Source organism: Hypanus sabinus, chromosome 2, assembly GCF_030144855.1.
Source record: "Hypanus sabinus isolate sHypSab1 chromosome 2, sHypSab1.hap1, whole genome shotgun sequence".
Classification (NCBI taxonomy): Eukaryota; Metazoa; Chordata; class Chondrichthyes; order Myliobatiformes; family Dasyatidae; genus Hypanus; species Hypanus sabinus.
The window spans coordinates 174019486-174038999 of NC_082707.1; the positions used below are offsets into that span (position 1 = coordinate 174019486).

The 19514-nt window shown below is 40.2% G+C and overlaps 1 pseudogene; it reads left to right on the top strand.

Annotated features, from left to right (window-relative positions):
• Nucleotides 1–17476, top strand: part of LOC132387295 (spermatogenesis-associated protein 7-like) — an 85899-nt pseudogene extending 68423 nt beyond the window's left edge.
• Nucleotides 17477–19514: the final 2038 nt, after the last annotated feature.

Genomic DNA, 19514 nt, shown 5'->3' on the forward strand with positions numbered 1-19514 from the left:
TATTTTTAATTTTCAAAGCTTGATTAATTTGTTCTGCCTTTATAATTTAAAATGTTGTAAAGAAAGCAATGCACACAAAATGCTGGAGGGATTCAGCAGGCGAGGCAGCATCCATGGAAAAGAGTAAAACTGTTGACATTTCAGGCCAAGATCCTTCTTCGGGACTGGAGAAAAAGATGAGAAGTCAGAGTAGGAAGTTGGGTGGCTGCGTTCTACATGCCACGCTTTTCAGCATGAGAAGATACTTGGGCTCCCTATCCCAATCCCTATTTGGATTTTCTCTTTGCTGCCTATAATGGACCTGTCCAATACTTTATCCTCCATTGGATCCATGCTTTCAATCGCTGGTCCTTTGCCTTCTCACATCCAGCAAGGATTAGAAGATCACCCTTCTATAAACTAAAGAACTTGCTGTCTCCAATGCAGCTGCAACAAATGTCCCCAGACCATGATCCCCACTGCTGACCTCCGCGGTTTTAACAATCCCCAGTATGATTCAGAACCTGGACTCCACCACCATTAATGTGGGTTCCAATGACCTCAGACATGTTCAAAGTACCTATTTTGCAACCTCCAACCCCAACTCCAATCTGGACCTTGACCGACAGCACCTCCAGACCAGGACTTACGCACTGCTGCTGGAACCCCAGACTCCCCTTCTCCCACCTCCATTCTGCCATCCAGTGTCTCTCAGGTCCCACTGCCAGCTCTTGGCTCCTCGGAGGCTCCATATTTCTCTCAACCCACCTTCCCTGAACACCCCAACCCTCCTTTCTCCTCAGACATCAAATCCCTTCCTCCCTCTGATCTCAGCTCTCATCCTTGCCGGGTCTTCACTGTCCCTTCTGACCTTCCCCTCTCTGAGGCAGAACATTCTGTCCTCAGTAAGAGCTTCACCTTTGTCCTCCTCCTCCCACCTTTTTACTCTTAACTTCTCATCTTAATGAGGGTCTTAGCCCCAAGTGTCAACTGTTAACTCTTTTCAATAGATGCTGCTTAGCCTGCCGAGTTCTTCCAGCACTTTGAGAGTTTTGCTTGGATTTCCAACATCTGCGGATTTTCTCTTGTTTGTGTTGTAAAGAATTGTCACATTGACTTACTAAAGTGACTCTTTGTAATGATGATGTATTACTAATGGGTAAAAAAAAACTTAATCTTCATTTAGGGTTTTAGAAAGTATATTTGAACGTCGAATAGAAGAAAACAAGTATCGATTAGATGAAGTGAGTATACAATACTGTGTTCAGTATTTTCAAGATATTCAATTATTTTATCCAATGTAAAAAGAATATGCGGCTTTAAAATTAGATTTACTCCTCTTGTTTTATATACCCCTTATAAATTACTCCTTCCTAACATGTTTCCTCTGCTTTTGCTGACCCCTGGCCAGCAAAATTGACTGAACAGTCAATTTACCACAAGCGAGCAATCAATTAACGTTACAATCAATGTTATTCTAAATTAATGAATTCCATAAATCTTCAGTGCTTTGTTAGGATTCAGACAGGTCCAAGAAATAGAACAGGAAAGTTCAGAACCTAAATTATTATTGGAGGGAAAATGACAATAGGACTTCTTTCCGGGAAATGTAAGTAGCAAAGATAATTGGTGATTATTAATGCAAATGGTAATGGTAACCCCCAAATAGAAATTGAGACAGTTATTTGTTTGGATCATCGAGTGTTTTATTTTTATATTTGAACTTTTACTTTTTTATCCATTTTCGGTAGTTGTCCTACTCCAATTATCCTGTATTTGTGCAAGATTTTTGTAAAACATGATACTTTTACCTGTGCTATTTATTAACAATGTTTGTTGAATGTCACAAGTGACCTATTCCTAAAAGTGCCTTTTGGACCATTCCTCTTGTTTTTGATTGTATGAGGTACCTTTTTTTTGTATTATTGCAAGGTAGGTCTTTTTGCTTAATGTTACATCCCAATATATCTAGGTCAGTTTATTTATCAGTCCTTCAAAGTTTGCCTTTCTTTAACTTTAAGCCCCACATGTGATTCCCTTATATCCAAAAAGTTGATAGGAATTCTCAAGACTATAGTCCCCTGGAGGCTCGATCATTGGATGTATTTAAAGAAAAGCTAGATATTCTTTAAAAGATAAAGATATATATTAAATGTTGGAGTAAGCACAAGGGAGTGGGTGGTCAGCTCCTGCTCCTATTTTTTTTTCTATTATGGTATAATATAAGAATGCATAATCAGTACCTTCACTTGGGTGACGTGCAGCACCAGGGAAGTTTGTGGGAGAAGACGGTTAAGCAGAATGTAATGTGAAACAATGCGGTACTGTGCAAAAGTCTTAGACACACATTTGTGTGTGAGTGTGTGTGTATCCCACCCACCCCTGGAAGTTTTCATGTTTTATTGTTTTACAACATTGAGTCACAATGTATTTAATTTTGCTTTTTTGACACTGATCAACAGAAAAGGCTCCTTTGTGTCAAAGTGAAAAGAAATTTCTACATTACCATTATTAAACATAAAATAATTGATCACATAATTACTGTGTCAGTACTTAGTAGATGCACTTTTGGCAGCAGTTACAACCTTGAGTCTCTGTGGATAGGTTTCTAACAACTTTGCACTGAAACTTTTCCCCATTCATCTTTAAAAACTGTTCAAGCTCTGTTAGATTGGATAGGGATCATGAGTGAACAGCCCTTTTCTACTCCAGCTACAAATTCTCAATTGGATTGAGGTCTAGACTCTGACTTGGCCGGTCCAAGACATTAACTTTGTTGGGTTTAAATCATTCCTGTGTAGCTTTTGCTTTACACTTAGGGTCATTGTCTTGCTGGAAAACAAACCTCCCAAGTCGCCATTATCTTGCAGAATGTGTCAGGTTTTCGTTCAGAATTTCCCTGTATTTAGCTGCATTCATTTCACCCTCTACCTTCACAAACCTTCCAGGGCCTGCTACAGTGAAGCATCCCCACAGCATGATGCAGCCACCACTGTGCTTCATGATAGGAATGATGTGCAATATTTGGCTTACACCTAAGATAGTGTTTATTTTGATGGCCAAAAAGCTTAATTTTGGTTTCATCAGAGCATAGAACCTTCCTCCAGCTGACTTCAGAGGCTCCCACATGCCTTCTGGCAAACTCTAGCTGAGATTTCATGTGTGTGTTTTCAACAGTGGTTTTCTCTTTGCCACTCTGCCATGAAGCTGAGACTGGTGAAGCATCCAGGCAACAGTTGTTTTATGTGCAGCCTCTCCCATCTCAGCACTGAAGCTTGTAACTCCTCCAGAGTTGTCATAGGTCTTTTGGAGGCCTCCCTCACTAGTCCCCATCTTATAGGTCACTCAGTTTTTGAAGATGGCCTGCTCTAAGCAGATTTACAGCCGTACCATATTCTTTCCATTTCTCGATTATTGACTTAACGGTACTCCAAGGGCTATTCAGAGACTTGGAAATTTTCTTGTATCCATCTCCTGACTTGTGCTTTTCAATAACCTTTTCGCAAAGTTGATTGGAGTGTTCTTTTGTCTTCATGGTGTAGTTTTTGCCAGGATACTAACTCACCAGCAGTTGGACCTTTCAGTACAGTCAATTGGCTGCACCCGTGATGACTTGATGTGTCATATTAAAGGGGGTGAATACTTATGCAATCAATTATTGTGGTTTTATATTTTTAATTAATTTAGATCTGCTTTCACTTTGACAGGAAAGCCTTTTTCTGTTGATCAGTGTCAATAAAGGCAAATTAAATCCACTGGGATGTAATGCTGTAAAATAATAAAATGTGAAAACTTCCAAGGGACTGAATATTTCTATAGGCACTGTGTAAATGTACTGCATCTCTGACAATACTGCACCTTTTTTTCTCATCATTCAATAATTGATTCTGTAACAGCTGTCGCCATAATTACCAGCGCTCTCTCCTCTGCTGACAGCTTGTAGGCATGACATGAGCTTCTCAAAACAGCTGCTGCAGTTGGCAGATGGAATATAGTAGTCTTTCCGCTATTCCTGACCAGATATGTGAGATGGTTAATTTTTTTCCCGACACTGAAACTAGTCTTTTGGTGAATCATTGTGAGCATCAAATTGTTTGACCACTTTATAATACAATGATTTTTTTTTCTGTCCATATTGGCTTGCTGATCACCCATGTGAGCTGGACCTCCTATTTATTTCTTCCACTAGGATTTTGTGGTCAGTATTTTCAAAACAGTGTCTCTGTCTCTGTACTACCTCTGTTGTTGTCAGTGCTCCCCAGGGTGCACAATAATTTCCAGATCAATCGTTACTTCTCTTTTAAGAACTGAAGTGTCAGTAGGTGTAAACTAGTTTGATTTGTTGTTCATATTTAAATTTTACATCTGCGCTAATGAGTAAATTGATGTGTCTGAACCATGAAAAATTGCACATGCTAATTGCAATAATGCATTTGAAGGATTGTTTTTCTTTTCTGTTGTTGAAATATCCCTAATTGGTACTTAACTGAGTATCTATATTGATGAATCTTGGCCATAGAAATAAAGAAAAAAAGAAAATTAATGAAGGGTATTGGAAACTTAATAGGATTTTCTTAGCTTATAATTTCCTAAATATTTGCACCTGAAGAATAGCATTTGAGAAATTCATGCAAATTCTAGGCTTTACTTGGATAGCCTCAATGTTTCATGCTGATTCCATTAAATCTTTACAAAAAATGTAGCCTAAGCTAAACACAAAATTGAAACCTATACAGGGTTTCTCAATTTATTGCATAAGTTAAACTGGCATGGGCTCATTGCCATCCTCCTCATGGGATGTGTTGGTTTTCTCCAGGTGCTCCGATTTCCTTCCACAGTCCAAAGACGTACCAGGTAGTTTAATTGGTCTTTGTAAATTGTCCTCTGATTAAGTTAGTGTTAAATTGAGGTTGTTGGGGTGGTGCAGCTCAAAGGACTGGAAGGGCTAATTCCGTGCTATACATCTAAATAAACAAATATTGTCCCTGATTTCCATACACCCAAATTTCCTGTCCTGGATATGGAGGGCCTGATTCACTATTCTCAGTAATCCAGAATTTACTGATGAGGCCTGGAGATAGCTGAGCTTCAGGTGGTTAAGTGTGCAGGCCCTGAACATAGAGTGGCTGAAATTCCCTGGTGCAAGGCAAAACTAAGATTGGAGCTTCAATCTTCAAAACTGTCATTGGCCAACAACTTTAAAAAATATTTATTTCATGCAGAATTTAAAAACTCAGTAAAATGGAATATTCTATTACATTTGGGAAAATAAAGTGAATTACAAATAAAACAAAAATAACTTTAAAAACATTAAACGAAAGCAATATAATTTAAGAAAGTAACTTACTTCCCCTTTCCACCACAAAAGGCAGAATTGCCCAATGGCCATCTTTTCCAATTCAACATTCCATTCACATTTTGACATGTTGGTCTGATGAGGCCACACGCAGGTTGGAGGAGCAACACCTCATTTCTGTCTGAGTAGCCTCCAGCCTGATGACATGAAAATTAATTTCTCTTAGTGTAATTTCTCCCCCCTCTCTTTTTCCATTCCCCTTCCTTGTTCCCCTATCACCCTGCTCCTCACCTGCCCTCCTAGCAAATATTGTGTGTGACACTAGCAAAACATAAGTGGCAATATGTTCCACAGGAAGGAACCTGGAGAGAAAAGGAGGCAGAGTCAGAGGAAAAGATGCGGGAGGAAAAGCCCCAAATACCCTTTCACCCCTCCTCTTCTCTCCTGCCGATCACCTTCCTCTGGTACCCCTCCTTCTACCCTTTTTTCCATGGTCCACTATCCTCTCATATCATATAACTTCTTCAGCCCTTTAGACCTCTTCCACCTATCATTTCCCAGCTTCTTACTTCGTCCCCTTCTCCTACCCACCAACCTTCCCCTGATCTCAACTATCACCTGCCAGCTTGTACTCCACCCTTCCACATCCACCCCCTTCTTATTCTGGCTTCTGTTCTTTTCCTTTCCAGTCCTGATGAAAGGTTTTGGCCCAATATGTCAGCTGTTTATACCTTTTCATAAAAGCTACCTGACTTGCTGAATTCCTCCAGCATTTTGAGGGTGATGCTCAACATTTATAGTATCTGCTGAATGTCTTGTATTTATTATTTCAAGATTCAAAATTGTTTGTCGATTCCTGTACACAAGTGTAAAGGAAAACAAAATAATTGTTACTTTGAATCACAATAGACAAAGGACACAATAATAAAAAACCAATGAATATAAATACATAAGATAGCTTATATACATAGATTGATTGACAATAAAGTGACACTGGGCTGTACATATGGTGACTGACAGGAAATAATAAAATAGTGATTGAGCTAGTGGGTGGAGGTATTGATCAGTGTTACTGCTTGGGGAAAGTAAATGTTTTTGAGTTTGGTGGTCCTGGCGTGGATGCTACATCGCCTCCTACCTAATGGGAGTAGGACATACAATCCATTTGCAGTGTGGGTGGGATACTTTATGATATTACTGGCATTTTTCTGGCCCTCTTCTGTATTTACAATTGCAATAAAAAGTTTGTGAACCCTTTGCAATTACCTGTTTTCTGAATTAATTACTTCATCTTATTCACAATAATAGACAAACACAATCTGTCTAAACTAGTAGCATACGAACAATAGCACTTTTCATTTCATTATTAAGCACATTGTTTAATCATTCACAATTCAGGCTGGGGAAAAGTAAGGGAACCCTTGTATTTAAGAACCTCCTTTAGCAGCAATAACTCCACCAAACATTTCCTGTAGCTGCTGACCAGATTTGCACAATTGTGAGGAAGAATTTTAGATCATTCCTCCAAACTAAACTGTTTAAGTTTATCAATATTTCTGGGATATCTTGCATGAACAGCTCTCTTAAGGTCATGCCGCAGCATCTCAATTGGGTGAAGTTCTGGACTCTAACTTGGTCATTCCAAAACACAAATTTTCTTTTAAAACCATTCTGTTGTTGATTTACTCTTGTCTTTCAAATCATTGTCTTGTTGCATCATCAAACTTCTATTGAGCTTCAGGTGACAGACCACTGCCCTGACATTCTGATGCAAAATGTCTTGATACAATTTTGAATTCATTATTCACTCAATGATTGCATACTGTCTGGACCCTGAGGCAACAAAGCAGCCCCAAACCATGATGCTCTATGCTTCACAGTTGGGATGAGTTTTTGGTGTTGGTGTGCAGTGCCCTTTTTTCCTCCAAACATAGTGGTGTGCATTTCTGCCAAAAAATTTACTTTTATCTGTACACAGAACATTGTCCCACAAGCGTTGTGGAACATCCAGATCCAGGTGATCTTTTACAAACTTCAGATGTGCAGCAGAGTTTTTTTGGAGAGCAGTTGTGTCCTCTGTGGTGTCCTTCCATGAATGTCATTCTTGTTAAGTGTTTTTCTTGTAGTGGACACATGAACAGAGACTTTAGCAAGTTCTAGAGATTTCTGCAGGTCTTTTGCTGTTACCCTTGGGTTTCTTTTTCACCTCCTTCAGCATTTCACATTGTGCTCTTGGTGTGATCTTTGCAGGAGAGTAGCCACAGAATTTCCTCCATTTGTAGACAGCTTCTCTTACTGTAGACTGATGAACACTTAGGTCTTTAGAAATGCTTTTGTAGCCTTTTCCAGCTTCATGCATCCAACAATTCTTCTAAGGTCCTTGGAAATTTGTTTTGGTCAATCATGGTGCACATAAAGAGATCTTTCTTGAGAAGAGCAGACTCTGTCAATAACCTGACTTTGTGTGTCTTTTTTACAGGGCAGGGTACCTCTACAACCCACACCTCCAATTTCATCTCATTAGTTGGAACACCTGACTCCAAATAGCTTTGGTAGAAGACATTACCCCAGAGATTCACATACATTTTTGAACCTAAACTGTGATTGTTTAATAATGTACTCAATATTGACAAGAAGAAGTACAATTGTTTGTGTTACTAGTTTAGGCAGATTGTGTTTGTGACTTAGGTAAAGATCGGACCACATTTTATAAGTAATTAATGCAGAAAACCAGTTAATTGCAAAGGGTTCAGAAATTTTTTCATGCAAGTATATGTCTTTGATAGCAGTTAGGGTGGTGCCAGTGAATGGTTGGGGAGTTTTGAGTATCCATTGATTTTTGACTTCTGGTCAAGCTGGCTCCTGCCTACTACACTCCTTCAGTCAACCTCTTCTGGACAGATCATGAAATCATATATTCACTTCTTTTATGCCTTTAACATTAGTGGGCAGCAGAGTGAGAGGGAGGAAGAGTGGTAGGGCTTTGGCAGTAACGGGACAAGATGAGGTTGGAAGTATGTGTGTGAGGCCAGTTTTCTGTGCTCAGTGTCGGGGGTGGGGGTTCCTGGAGTTTCCCAGCTTCCCGGATGGCCATATCTGCACCAGGTGTGCCGAGCTGCAGCTCCTGAGGGACTGAGTTAGGGAACTGGAGATGCAACTCAATGACCTTCGCCTAGTCAGGGAGAACAAGGAGGTGATAGAGAGAAGTTATAGGCAGGTGGTCACACCAGGGCCTCAGAAGACAGACAAGTGGGTCACAGTCAGGAGAGGGAAGGGGAAGAGTCAGGTACTAGAGAGTACTCCTGTGGCTGTACCCTTTGACAATAAGTATTCCTGTTTGAGTACTGTTGGGGAGGGACAGCCTACCTGGGGGAAGCGGCAGTGGCCGTGCCTCTGGCAGAGTCTGGCCCTGTGGCTCAGAAGGGTAGGAAAGGGAAAAGGAAGGCAGTAGTGATAGGGGACTCTGTAGTTAGGGGGTCAGACAGGTGATTCTGTGGACGCAGGAAAGAAACTCGGATGGTAGTTTGTCTCCCAGGTACCAAGGTCCAGGATGTTTCGGATTGTGTCCAAGATATCCTGTGGGGGGTGGGGAGAACAGCCAGAGGTCATGGTACATATTGGTACCAATAACATAGGTAGGAAAAGGGAAGAGGGCCTGAAAAAAGACTACAGGGAGTTAGGAAGGAAGTTGAGAAGCAGGACTGCAAAGGTAGTAATCTCGGGATCACTGCCTGTGCCACGCAACAGTGAGAATAGGAATAGGATGAGGTGGAGGATAAATGCATTGCTGAGGGATTGGAGTAGGGGGCAGGAATTCAGATTTCTGGATCATTTGGACCTCTTTTGGGGCAGGTGTGACCTGTACAAAAAGGACGGGTTACACTTGAATCTAAGGGGGCCAATATCTTGGCAGGGAGGTTTGCTAAGACTACTGGGGAGAGTTTGGACTGGAATTGTTGGGGGGGGTGGGAACTGAACTGAAGAGACTGGGGAAGAGGAGGTTAACTCACAAATAGAGAAAGCTTGTAGACAGCGCGAGAGGGAGGATAGGCAGGTGATAGAGAAGGGACACACTCAGAACGAAGGCTTGAGATTTGTCTATTTTAATGCAGGGAGTGTTGTGAACAAAGCGGATGAGCTTAGAGCATGCATCAGTACTTGGAGATATGATGTGGTGGCCATTACAGAGACTTGGATAGCTCAGGGACAGGATTGGTTTCTTCAAGTGCTGGGTTTTAGATGTTTCAGAAAGGACTGGGGGGAGGCAAAAGTGGTGGGGGCATGGTACTGTTGATCAGAGATAGTGTCATGGCTGCAGAAAAGGTGGACGCCATGGAGGGATTGTCTACGAAGTCCCTGTGGATGGAAGTTAGGAACAGGAAGGGGTCAATAACTTGGTGTTTTTTATAGGCTGCCAAATAGTAACAGGGATATCGAGGAGCAGATAGGGAAACAGATCCTAGAAAGGTGTAATAATAAGAGTTGTCGTGATGGGAGATTTTAATTTCCCAAATATCAATTAGTATCTCCCTAGAGCAAGGGGTTTAGATGAGGTGGAGTTTGTTATGTGTGTTCAAGAAGGTTTCGTGACACAGTATGTAGATAAGCCTACAAGAGGTGAGGCTGCACTTGATCTGGTATTGGGAAATGAACCTGGTCAGGTGACAGATCTCTCCATGGGAGAGCATTTTAGAGATAGTGATCATAATTCTATCTCCTTTACAATAGCATTGGAGAGAGATGGGAACAGACAAGTTAGAAAAGCATTTAATTGTAGTAAGGGGAATTATGAGGCTATCAGGCAGGAAATTGGAAGCTTAAATTGAAAATAGATGTTCTCAGGGAAAATTACAGAAGAAATATGGCAAATATTCAGGGGATATTTGTGTATAGTTCTGTATAGGTATGTTCCAATGAGACAGGGAAGTTATGGTAGGGTACAGGAACCGTGGTGACAGAGGCTGTAATAAATCTAGTCAAGAAGAAAAGAAAAGCTTACAAAAGGTTCAGAGAGTGAGAAGGCCATGGCGGGAAGAATTAAGGAAAACCCCAAGGCATTCTACAGTTATGTGAACAGCAAGAGGATAAGACATGAAAGAATAGTACCTATCAAATGTGACATGGAAGTAGAGATAGCCCAAGAAATTATAGACCAGTGAGTCTTACCTCAGTGGTTGGTAAGTTGATGGAGAAGATCCTGAGAGGCAGGATTTATGAACATTTGGAGAGGTATAATATGATTAGGAGTAGTTAGCATGGCTTTGTCAAGGGCAGGTCGTCCCTTATGAGTTGCAGCAGACTGAAAAGCTTGAGCATGTAGATATTAAGGAAGAGGATATGCTGGGGCTTTGGAAAGCATCAGGTTGGATAAGTCACCGGGACCAGACGAAATGTACCCCAGGCTACTGTGGGAGGTGAGGGAGGAGATTGCTGAGCCTCTGGGGATGATCTTTGCATCATCAGTGGGGACGAGAGAGGTTCCAGAGGATTGGAGGGTTGCGGATGTTGTTCCTTTATTCAAGAAAGGAATTTTCTTGAACTTTTTAAGGATGTGACTAAACACATTGATGAAAGAAGAGCAGTAGTGGTAGTGTATATGGATTTCAGCAAGGCATTTGATAAGGTACCCCATACAAGGTTTACTGAGAAAGTAAGGAGGCATGGGATCCAAGGGAACATTGCTTTGTGGACCCAGAACTGGCTTGCCCACAGAAGGCAAAGAGTGGTTGTAGACAGGTCATATTCTGCATGGAGGTCAGTCACCAGTGGAGTGCCTCACTGATCTGTTCTGCAACCCTTACTCTTCGTGATTTTTATAAATGACCTGGATGAGGAAGTGGAGAGATGGGTTAGTAAGTTTGCTGACACAAATGTTGGAGTTGTGTATAGTGTGGAGGGCTGTCAGAGGTTACAGCGGGACATTGATGGGATGCAAAACTGGGCTGAGAAGTGGCAGATGGAGTTCAATGCAGATAAGTGTAAAGTGGTTCATTTTGGTAGGTTAAATGTGATGGCAGAATATAGTATTAATGGTAAGACTCTTGGTAGTGTGGAGGATCAGAGGGATCTTGGGGTCTGAGTCCATAGGACGCTCAAAGCAGCTACGCAGGTTGTCTCTGTGGTTAAGAAGGCGTATGGTGTATTGACCTTCCTTAATCGTGGAATTGAATTTAGGAGCCGAGAGGTAATGTTGCAGCTTATATAGGACCCTAGTCAGACCCCACTTGGAGTACTGTGCTCAATTCTGGTGGCCTCACTACGGGAAGGATGTGGAAGCCATTGAAAGGGTATAGAGGAGATTTACAAGGATGTTGCCTGGATTGGGGAGCATACTTATGAGAATAGGTTGAGTGAACTCGGCCTTTTCTCCTTGGAGCGTCGGAGGATGAGAGGTGACCTGATAGAGGTGTACAAGATGATGAGAGGCATTGATAGTGTGGATAGTCAGAGGCTTTTTCCCAGGGCTGAAATGGTTGCCACAAGAGGACCCAGGTTTAAGGTGCTGGGGAGTAGGTACAGAGGAGATGTCAGGGGTAAGCTTTTTACTCTAAGAGAGTGCTGAGTCTGTGGAATGGGCTGCCGGAAATGGTGTTTGAGGTAGGTACAATAGGGTCTTTTAAGAGGCTTTTAGATAGGTATATGGAGCTTAGAAAAATAGAGGGTTATAGGTAAACCTAGTAATTTCTAAGGTAGGGACATGTTCAGCACAACTTTGTGGGCCGAAGGGCCTGTATTGTGCCGTAGGTTTTCTATGTTCTATGAATGTGATTCTGGAACTGTTGGGGCATGTGATTTGTAGTTGGAGATGGTTTGGGTGTTTCAGTGCTCTGCAATCTCAGAGGTTTCCAGGAGACTGAGTCTGCGTGTGCGAACCCTGTAGCGAGAAAGCTGTGGGACGGGGCACGAACCAATGTTTGACTTCACTTGCTGATTAAAGCTTCCATTGTTCACTGATAAAAGCAACGAGGGAGATTGGAACATCGAGGTGAATGCGGAAAGTGAGCCACAGCTGCCTGCCTTTTAATCGCTACCGGAGAGGGGAGACTGCTTTTTGATCGCTCTGCTACCAGAGAGGGAAAGGCCTGCTGCTGTGCCTGCAAAATGTTACCCAGATTTTCTGGGTTTGGGATATGGACTTGGACTGTAGATTTTTTTCCAGTCTGATGGTTTTTTATGCACTGTGTTTTTCAAACGATCTTTCTTATTTTTTTGTGTGTAGGGGCGGGGGATTTGGGGGTCGATGTGCCTGTTCTGGTTTTGTTCATTTTTTGTTTGGGGAGGAGGGATTTGGGGTTGATGATTGTGCTGTTGTTCGTTTCTTTCTTGGTTTCGTGGTTATCTGGAGAAGAATTTCAGAGTTATATACAGTACTTTGATAATAAATGAACCTATTGTAGAGCCTTCCTGTCTGCCGCAGTGCAGTTTCCTTACCAAAGCAGTGACGTAGCTTGTCGGGATGCTCTCTACTACGCACCTGCAAAATTATGTGATTATGAATGTGCAAAGTCAAGCTCTCTTCAGCTTCCTTAGAAAACAGAGGCATTAGTGAGTTTTCTTGACTGTGTAGAATGTTTTGGGACCATGAGATGGGTGTGATGTGCACTCCAAGGAGTTTGAAACTGCCTACACTGTTGTGCTGCCGATTGAAGGTGGATTGTTCATGGTATGTGTTCTCCTGAAATTGATAACCATCTCCTTTGTCTTGTTGACATTAAGGGCGAGGTTATTTGCCTGGCATCATGCATTGACCCCCTCCCCCTCCTCTCTATAACCCATCTCATCATTGTTGGTGACGAGTTCCACTACTGTTGTCATCGGCAAACATGATGATGTGATTGTTGCCTGTTTAGACATGCCATCATGTGCAAGCGGAGTGTTCAACAGTGGGCTCAACATACAGCCGTACAGCCCGGGGTGGGGGAGGGGGGTGGTTCTGTGTTGAGGGTGATGAGGAAGGAGGAGTGGTAGTCTATCCTAACTATCTAAGATTGTTCATTATGAATTCCAATACCCAGTTGCACAGTGATGTATTTAGAACAAGGAGTAAGAGTTTGTTCACCAAGGTTGTGTTGAATGCTGAACTGAAATACAGAAATAGCCTTCTGACATAGGTGTCCGAGGTTTGTGAGGGTCAGGTGCATGACAGATGCAGTGGTATCTGTCGTAGAGTGGTTCTGTCGGTAAGCATATTGGTGAGTGTCCAGTTTGGCAGGAATGAAGTATTTGATACCTGCCATTATCAGGCATTCAGAGCACTTAATGATGATTGGTATTAGTGCTTCTGGGCAATAGTCATTTAGTTCTGAAGCTGTAGAGTTCTTTGGAACAGGAATGATGATAGTTGATTTGAAGAATGTGAGGACAGCAGCCTGGATGAGTGAAGTGTTGAAGATGTCCATGAGAATGTCAGTGAGCAGGTGTGCACACTCCGAGTGCTCGGCGTGGGATGTTGTCTGGCCTGGCCACCTTATGGGGGTTGACTGTCTGCGGAGTACTTTGCATGTGTGCTGCTGATACAGAGAGTGGCTGCTCATTCATGACTGGCATGAAATTGCATGCTTCGAAGCTTGCATAAAAATTATTTAGAACGTCAGGCAGGGAGAAGTCACTGGTACAGTCGATGCTGTTTTTTCTTGCTTAGTCAATAATCCCCTTGATGCCCAATCACATATGCTGAGGATCATTATCAGACTGGTGTTGCTGAATTTTTTGTGCGTAGAGAGTCTTTGCCCATTTGATGCCTGAGATGAGCTTTCTCCTGACTGCTTGGATAGTTATTCTGTCATCAGACTTGAAGGCAGTATCCCAGGCTTTTAGTAGGGACTGCACCTCTGCTAGAGGTTGTGCTGTGAGATGACCATTCTGGAGGTACCAACATCATTTATACACTTACTGAGGTAGCCAATGTATGATGAGGCAAATTCCTCGAGATCTATGTCCTCTCCGTTTGTGGTGGTTTCCTTGAACATCCAGATTGCCTTTCATATCTTTTTCCTTCAGGATTCATTGAAATTATTGGTTCCTCGGATTCTGTCCCTTGTCTGACCTGGCATGGGATTTTGGAGTAAATATGCTGGGGAATTCCAACAAGATTGATTCCTACCTTTGGATTCCATGGGAATCAAACTGAAAGGTCTAAATTAGTCAGTAAATCTAACATGTGTAGCATCTTGTGCATATAAGTTTGGGCGCCACTTCAAGTGGAATAGCTGAATACTGCTGGTTTTGTTCAAAACTGCTGGCTATATCCAAGACCATTCAGTTTTAATGCAGAATAAATTAAAAATAACATATAAGTGTTCCATTACAATAGGACTCAAAATTGAATTTCTGATGTTTTGTTGTGACCTTTATGCTTTAAATTCTCCACACTGATGCCTGCATTGTATTTTCTCTCTTGATGAACAAATGTTAATGGCATCAGAATGATTTGCATTTAAAATGAATTTTCCATGTAGGGATTTCCTTAAAAGATGCAAGCAAAGTACTTATTTGAAGGATATTATATTGCAGTGTAGAAAATTAAATGTGAAAATTAAATGTAACATTTTATCACAATGTTATTTTGATTCAAAGCGCTAGTATCCTTCAGTTGATCATGCTGTCATAACACAAAATGGACAGTTACAGTTGTACATTTAAATGCCTAATATTTATTAATTGAAATTTCTTTATCTCATGTTAAAAAGTAGGCTTTACATTAGTTATTTAACATACCTGATATTTCTGCTAAAATAATGAAATCCAAACTGACAGTCTACTTCCTTGCTTCAATTTTATAGCAGAAATTACGCTTTATGCTGGATGAGCTAAAAGAAGATTTGGACTGTAAATCGGAGAAAATTCCAAGGACCAGCGGTTGTAAAACTCTGTTTGAAGAACCCAAATTAAATAACTATAATTCTTTGGAAAATGCAAAGGTTGCTCCTAAGTGGAAAGAAGATACTGGCATAATTGCTAACATTTCATTTAACAGGGAATCTGGTAGAACAATGGATCATAGATTCAATGGAATTTTAAGCACTGACGTTGGTTACAGTCAGAATACTACTGGGAATAAATGTTGTCCTGACATTTGTGGAGAACACATTAAGCAAGTTCAAGATTCGGAGCAAGATCATTGTCTGATTTCAAATTGTGTGGATCATTCAGGCCGTTTCACAGACTGTGTTGCTGATTTAGACAATGCAGCAGATCTGACGGAGATTGATAATCTTGCAGTGTCTCTTCATTCTGTTAACGTTAAGGAACACTATGAATCCAAAGATGCTCAAGTTCAATCTGGGTTAAGTAATGAGTCAGAAACTGCTTTTGATGATGATGGCATTAACTTGTTATGCTTGTAATTCATTATAATTCACATTTGATACCCATGGATCATAACAAAATCTTTCTGTGTTCATATTAACAAATTTAACAGCAGTTGAGAGTGTATTTTTCTTGAACTGTGCAATATTTTCTGCAACATTTTCATGATCTAATATACTTTACAGTTACAAAGGCAGTATACATATTTTCGTTGTTGTGGAAATGAGTGAACACCCAGTTTTTTTTACTTTTGGTATTGTAGGCAGCTGCTGCAGCACAAAAACTACCTCTTGTATCATCTTGACTCTTCCACAGCTCTGTAACTGTGGGAGAAAGAAGATAAATCTTTTTTAGAAAATTAGTACTATTTTATTACAATTAACTTCTAAGAGGAGTCATGAAATCATTCTGTATCTCCAATCTGCTTCCTACAGCCTCCCTAAAATGAAGTGCTTGCATTTGGAGTCCAGGTGCACTTTTGCCATGCCCTACTCTGTCATGCAGTACATTGGTATGCCAATTACATTTGATTTCAAATACTTTATTGTCATATAAGTTAAACAAGTACTTAGAGTAATGATACAGAATGTATTAATTCCTAAAAGATACAGTGACTATGTTCAACTGAAGTGTCTTGTGATCCTGAATTCATAGAATATAGATATTCACATGATTAGCATCATTTAATCTTCCTTGTGCTCTGTTTTAACTTCACAACTGCTGGTTTATGACAGCTTGAGAGTGATTAAGAATCTTGATGAAGGGTCTTGGTCCAAAACGTTAACTATATATTCCCCACAGTGGATGCTCCCTGGCTTGCTGAATTCCTCTAGCATTTTGTGTGTGTTGCTCAGGATTCCGAGCATCTATGGAATCACTTGTGTTTATGGTTATGACTGAAAACTCTTTACACTTAATGTAACTTCTTGCTTGGCAACCAGAACACTTCAGGAAGCATGTGATGGTTGAAGCAGATATACAGAATAAATTTACAATAGATCCAGAGGTGAGATGTCACAATTGAATTTAGAGATGGATTTATTCTCTGTGGAGAAGAGAAGATGGTTTTAAAAATAGGATTAAAAATAATGAAAGACTTAGAATTTAGATAATTAAATGGTAGTAACAAGGTGACACAGATTCATGACTGAAGGATCGTGAATCTTTTCTACATTACAAATCATTTAGATTTGAAACGTCCCATGTTATGATGAGACAGATTTAAAGATAGCCTTCAAAAAGACCGGATAAATATATAAAGAATAAAATAATTGGACTCTATAGACCACACCCCCCTTTTCTTGCATAATCTTGCCACTCTATGATTCTATAAGTGCCCTATGAAGTAATAAGATCCCTAGTTTGAAACTTATGTTCATGATGTCAGATATTAGAAGTTTGTGATAATTGTAGTGAAGAAATTTCTGCAGTGGGCTCAACTGCTTTTGTGAATTAAAATATGAGACGTGATTAATAGATGAAGATAAATTTGTGGATATACCATGTTTTTGGGTTTATGTGGCAATTCAGTTGAATATAGGTAGTTCACTTTCAATACAATCTTGTTCTCCATGTAGATTATTCTAAATAGTGTAAATATATTAATATGACATATCATGAGTAAAAGTTATATTTTATATAGTATACTAAAACCTGTTGGTTATTTATAATGTTTTACCATTGTAACCTGAACATATTGATGCAAGCTACATTAAGCAAAAATGAAAAAAATCATGTTGTAAAGTTATTGAAGAGATTTAATATAGTTCTAAAGTTGAATAGACTATTTATGAACTTTAACATAAAAATAAAGGCTATAAAATAATTTTTGATATATAAATTTACTGGTTTGAAAAATATACTCGAGCAGTCCACTCTCATTCTTACAGAAGGATGAGCTCTACGGAGGCAAGTGCTCCTTATTTCAGATAGATTTATAATATCAGTTGGGAACTGTTGCGAGAAATGGAAAGATGTTACACTAGTTTGCTACAAAAGACAAATTTTTACTCTACACCTGACTGCTATACTTGACTTGCTAATAGACAGGATCATGTAAATTTACCTGCTTTCGATATGAAAGAATCCATCTTTCTGGGTTTATGAAACCTTGATTCAATATATGGTCTTTGGTAGTGAACTGGTTTAAGGTAACACAACCCTGACCTTGGAATGACTGATAGCCTGTGATATAAGCTTTCTAAGATCAAACTACATGTAATTATTTGAAATATAAGACACTTAGAAATAATTAAGATATGAAACTAAAGTAAAATACTTCAATAATATTTGCACACCTTCACTTTAGAATCACTGGGTTGTCCCATCATACACCTGGTCAGACGTGGGACTGAATTAGACTCGTGGTTTACCCAGCCTTGTTTTAGTTTAGAGCATGCGAGAAAGTTTCATTAATGTTCCAATGGCTGAAAGCCAGTGATATGATTGGAACTGCCAATGTCTTTAATATCTGATTCCAGAACTGAGAATAAGGGCATATTTTTGGTTCCCATTTAATATCCTGATTGGCACATTTAAGAATGAGGCATCTTGGTTATATTTAAATATTTATACCAAATTAGAATAATACATTGGTACCCTATTTAGTGCTAGTCCACAGAACTCTGGTTCATAAAAAAAGTTACAATCTGAACACTCAACAGGAATGTACCCCTTTGTTCTTTTATAAAGTCATGTGCTGTTGTACTGGATATTTGATAAATCCCTACTATCTTGCTTACACTGCTATGTCAGGATTTCTGTGAAACTACTGAAATCCCTGCTCACCACTAGTGCACCCCCAGGAATGAAATGTCACATGGCCCATTGTAAAGAGAATGCTTGAGGGCTGACGTTGGCTGGGTTGGGCTGAGCATTGTGGCCACTCTGCAGGGGTATAACCTGGAAGGCATAATAAAGGCAGTCCATGGCTGGAGACTGGTGGCACCTGCTCTATATGTTGACAGGCTATCTAGATTCTATAGTCTTTCATCTCACTTACTGTTAAACTTAATGATAGCTGCTGCCTCTCCAGTCCTTTTTTAGCTGCACAGTTCACCCAGTCCTGGAGATTATGGTAACAAGCTCAATAAATATCAAGTTTGTTACCCAAAAGAAACATCCAGAATGGGGAGAAATGTGCTGCCAAACAAGGAGGAGGAGACAGCGGCTTCCATCACATTCAATAAGGAGCTGATGAGGAAGACTAGAATCCTGGCAGTCTATCAACATGTGAGTCCAACCCGAGGACCGTTTGACATACTGAGTGGTCCCACCACTACTCACTGCACAAGCAGCTTCTCCACCCAAAGTTGCAGTGTGGTTCATTGCTGGATTTGTGTCAGGCCCCAGCACAGCAGCAGACCAGAAACAAAAATATCAGGACTTTTCAGCATTCTTCCTGAAGTGCAGCACAGTCAACAACACATAATGCTATAATGACCCTTTCTTGCCCCGATTCCATTAGCACACTTGTACCTGGGAACACATTCTGCATAGTATTAATCTGATTGAAATGTTAGTTGAGTACTGTTTTGGAATTTCTATAGTTATGATTTTTTATTTCAATTATATAATTCTGAACTCCTAATATAATTCCTATACTCCTATTTAAAATAATCTATTGCAAAAGAACCAGAGTAAGTAGAATCCAGTTAAAATAAATTCAATCTCCTCTCCTCAAGTTCTGTGTTGAGTTATTACTTAAGTGTTACTTAATTGTTTAAAGCAACTTGTAGATGGAAAATTGCAATTACAGTGGATTCCGGTTAATAGGGACACATTGTGACCAGTACTTGTTAGCTCAATAAAGCGGTTACCCCAGTTAGCTGGAGTTTCATGGAAATGGTTAAAAAGGTATTAAAAAAAGGACAAACTGAGTAACAAATTATGTATTTAAGTGAAATACCAGAATAAATTAGAACAGTACCAA